Below are 5,000 nucleotides of genomic sequence, written 5' to 3'. Positions count from 1 at the left end.
CGCCGAGTCCGACCCCATACACTTCCATGAGTTGGGGGTTTTGGCCTTCCCGGCCCAAGGCTCGCCTTATTTCGGCCTGCACTTTCGGAAAAGGGTGCATTCCTTTTGGTTAATGATTTCACCAGCCCGGGTCTTAGCCTCTGCCCCGACGGCTAAGTCTTTTGGTTAATGATTTCCTGCGGCTGGGACTACCCTTTCCCCCGCCCTGCAGGCACCCGGGTCGGGAGGCCGTCGGGGGCACTTTCCGGGGCAAATCCGGACCCTTACGCAAGGGAGAGTGCGCCCCCCGCCTCGGCCGGGGGTCAGGCTGCCGCCTATTAAGCCCGACAGAAAACCCGAAAAATGGACGAAAATGGGAAAAAATCCCCATCCGAAAAAGGCTTAAAAGTCGGTTGGGCGGCAGCTAGGGTCGGTCTCTGCAGACCTGGAGGCTCGGGTGGACTCTTGGAATAAACGTCCAAGTCCCGACTTGCCACCTCCTACTACTGTGCAGATACCCCGCCAACCCCCAGCCACCCGAATGACAAGCGTCCGATCAGCGGGACGAATTTGACAACTCTGGCCGGACCTCTGGAACTCCATCCCGGGTAACCGGGGCAAATTTTTCCGCTTGATCGCCCTTCCACTGGTTAACCATTTGCCCTTTCGGACTTAGTCTCTGGACATTATTCGACGGATTTTCTGGTTAACCATTTGCCCTTTCGGACTTAGTCTCTGGGCATTATTTTCGACTTTTTGGTTAATGATTTCATACTTTTTACTTACTTTTGCCCTTTTTGGTTAATGATTACTCTGCTTACTGGTTAACCATTTGCCCTTTCGGACTTAGTCTCTGGACATTATTTTCGAGTTTTTGGTTAATGATTTCACACTTTTAACATATTTTTGCGCTTTTTGGTTAATGATTACTCTGCTTACTGGTTAACCATTTGCCCTTTCGGACTTAGTCTCTGGACATTATTTTCGACTTTTTGGTTAATGATTTCACACTTTTTACTTACTTTTGCGATTTTTGGTTAATGATTTCACACTTTTAACATATTTTTGCGCTTTTTGGTTAATGATTACTCTGCTTACTGGTTAACCATTTGCCCTTTCGGACTTAGTCTCTGGAGATTATTTTCGACTTTTTGGTTAATGATTTCACACTTTTAACTTAATTTTGTGCTTTTTGGTTAATGATTTCACACTTTTTACTTACTTTTGCGATTTTTGGTTAATGATTACTCTGCTTACTGGTTAACCATTTGCCCTTTCGGACTTAGTCTCTGGACATTATTTTCGAGTTTTTGGTTAATGATTTCACACTTTTAACATATTTTTGCGCTTTTTGGTTAATGATTACTCTGCTTACTGGTTAACCATTTGCCCTTTCGGACTTAGTCTCTGGAGATTATTTTCGAGTTTTTGGTTAATGATTTCACACTTTTTACTTACTTTTGCGCTTTTTGGTTACTGATTTCACACTTTTTACATATTTTTGCGCTTTTTGGTTAATGATTACTCTGCTTACTGGTTAATTATTTGCCCTTTCGGACTTAGTCTCTGCACATTATTTTCGAGTTTTTGGTTAATGATTTCACACTTTTAACATATTTTTGCGCTTTTTGGTTAATGATTACTCTGCTTACTGGTTAACCATTTGCCCTTTCGGACTTAGTCTCTGGAGATTATTTTCGAGTTTTTGGTTAATGATTTCACACTTTTTACTTACTTTTGCGCTTTTTGGTTACTGATTTCACACTTTTTACATATTTTTGCGCTTTTTGGTTAATGATTACTCTGCTTACTGGTTAATTATTTGCCCTTTCGGACTTAGTCTCTGCACATTATTTTCGAGTTTTTGGTTAATGATTTCACACTTTTAACATATTTTTGCGCTTTTTGGTTAATGATTACTCTGCTTACTGGTTAACCATTTGCCCTTTCGGACTTAGTCTCTGGAGATTATTTTCGACTTTTTGGTTAATGATTTCACACTTTTAACTTAATTTTGTGCTTTTTGGTTAATGATTTCACACTTTTTACTTACTTTTGCGATTTTTGGTTAATGATTACTCTGCTTACTGGTTAACCATTTGCCCTTTCGAACTTAGTCTCTGGACATTATTTTCGAGTTTTTGGTTAATGATTTCACACTTTTAACATATTTTTGCGCTTTTTGGTTAATGATTACTCTGCTTACTGGTTAATTATTTGCCCTTTCGGACTTAGTCTCTGCACATTATTTTCGAGTTTTTGGTTAATGATTTCACACTTTTAACATATTTTTGCGCTTTTTGGTTACTGATTTCATACTTTTTACTTACTTTTGCGCCTTTTGGTTAATGATTACTCTGCTTACTGGTTAACCATTTGCCCTTTCGGACTTAGTCTCTGGACATTATTTTCGAGTTTTTGGTTAATGATTTCACACTTTTTACTTACTTTTGCGATTTTTGGTTAATGATTACTCTGCTTACTGGTTAACCATTTGCCCTTTCGGACTTAGTCTCTGGACATTATTTTCGGGTTTTTGGTTAATGATTTCACACTTTTTACTTACTTTTGCGATTTTTGGTTAATGATTACTCTGCTTACTGGTTAACCATTTGCCCTTTCGGACTTAGTCTCTGGACATTGTTTTCGACATTTTGGTTAATGATTTCACACTTTTAACTTAATTTTGTGCTTTTTGGTTAATGATTTCATACTTTTTACTTACTTTTGCGATTTTTGGTTAATGATTTCATACTTTTTACTTACTTTTGCGATTTTTGGTTAATGATTTCATACTTTTTACTTACTTTTGCCCTTTTTGGTTAATGATTTCATACTTTTTACTTACTTTTGCGATTTTTGGTTAATGATTACTCTGCTTACTGGTTAACCATTTGCCCTTTCGGACTTGGTCTCTGGACATTATTTTCGACTTTTTGGTTAATGATTTCACACTTTTAACTTAATTTTGTGCTTTTTGGTTAATGATTTCATACTTTTTACTTACTTTTGCCCTTTTTGGTTAATGATTACTCTGCTTACTGGTTAACCATTTGCCCTTTCGGACTTAGTCTCTGCACATTATTTTCGAGTTTTTGGTTAATGATTTCACACTTTTAACATATTTTTGCGATTTTTGGTTAATGATTACTCTGCTTACTGGTTAACCATTTGCCCTTTCGGACTTAGTCTCTGGAGATTATTTTCGACTTTTTGGTTAATGATTTCACACTTTTAACATATTTTTGCGCTTTTTGGTTACTGATTTCATACTTTTTACTTACTTTTGCGCCTTTTGGTTAATGATTACTCTGCTTACTGGTTAACCATTTGCCCTTTCGGACTTAGTCTCTGGAGATTATTTTCGAGTTTTTGGTTACTGATTTCACACTTTTTACTTACTTTTGCGATTTTTGGTTAATGATTACTCTGCTTACTGGTTAACCATTTGCCCTTTTGGACTTAGTCTCTGGAGATTATTTTCGACTTTTTGGTTAATGATTTCACACTTTTTACTTACTTTTGCGATTTTTGGTTAATGATTTCACACTTTTTACTTACTTTTGCGATTTTTGGTTAATGATTACTCTGCTTACTGGTTAACCATTTGCCCTTTCGGACTTAGTCTCTGGAGATTATTTTCGAGTTTTTGGTTAATGATTTCACACTTTTTACTTACTTTTGCGATTTTTGGTTAATGATTTCACACTTTTTACTTACTTTTGCGATTTTTGGTTAATGATTACTCTGCTTACTGGTTAACCATTTGCCCTTTCGGACTTGGTCTCTGGACATTATTTTCGAGTTTTTGGTTAATGATTTCACACTTTTTACTTACTTTTGCGATTTTTGGTTAATGATTACTCTGCTTACTGGTTAACCATTTGCCCTTTCGGACTTAGTCTCTGGAGATTATTTTCGAGTTTTTGGTTAATGATTTCACACTTTTTACTTACTTTTGCGATTTTTGGTTAATGATTACTCTGCTTACTGGTTAACCATTTGCCCTTTCGGACTTAGTCTCTGCACATTATTTTCGAGTTTTTGGTTAATGATTTCACACTTTTAACATATTTTTGCGCTTTTTGGTTAATGATTACTCTGCTTACTGGTTAACCATTTGCCCTTTTGGACTTAGTCTCTGGACATTATTTTCGAGTTTTTGGTTAATGATTTCACACTTTTTACTTACTTTTGCGATTTTTGGTTAATGATTTCACACTTTTTACTTACTTTTGCGATTTTTGGTTAATGATTACTCTGCTTACTGGTTAACCATTTGCCCTTTCGGACTTAGTCTCTGGAGATTATTTTCGAGTTTTTGGTTAATGATTTCACACTTTTTACTTACTTTTGCGATTTTTGGTTAATGATTTCACACTTTTTACTTACTTTTGCGATTTTTGGTTAATGATGACTCTGCTTACTGGTTAACCATTTGCCCTTTCGGACTTAGTCTCTGCACATTATTTTCGAGTTTTTGGTTAATGATTTCACACTTTTTACTTACTTTTGCGATTTTTGGTTAATGATTTCATACTTTTTACTTACTTTTGCGATTTTTGGTTAATGATTACTCTGCTTACTGGTTAACCATTTGCCCTTTCGGACTTGGTCTCTGGACATTATTTTCGAGTTTTTGGTTAATGATTTCACACTTTTAACATAATTTTGCGCTTTTTGGTTAATGATTACTCTGCTTGCTTGTTACTGATTTCCCCTTTCGGACTTGATCTCTGGCCGTTCTTTTCGACCTTTTTGGATAAGGTTTCCACACTCTGAAATTATTTTGGGCTCACTGATTAGGCGAGATCAAGGGGGCATGCCTGGGCACTTTGGGCTCAGTTTGGGAAGGCGGCGTCCGTGTGCTCCTCCGCCCTTCCCGCACTTGCGGCTAGGTTTGCCAAACTGCGCTGACCCGCAGCCCTGCCTTTTTGCCCACGGCACGGAACGACTCAAGTCTGGCTCCGTTCCAGGCCGTTGCCTCCGGCTGCCCGCCGTCCGGCCGGCCTGGGACGTAC

The sequence above is a fragment of the Heterodontus francisci genome, unplaced genomic scaffold (assembly GCF_036365525.1).
Source record: "Heterodontus francisci isolate sHetFra1 unplaced genomic scaffold, sHetFra1.hap1 HAP1_SCAFFOLD_1751, whole genome shotgun sequence".
Taxonomy (NCBI): Eukaryota; Metazoa; Chordata; class Chondrichthyes; order Heterodontiformes; family Heterodontidae; genus Heterodontus; species Heterodontus francisci.
The sequence above is the reverse complement of the archived record's forward strand: the minus strand, read 5'-3'. Positions refer to the sequence as shown.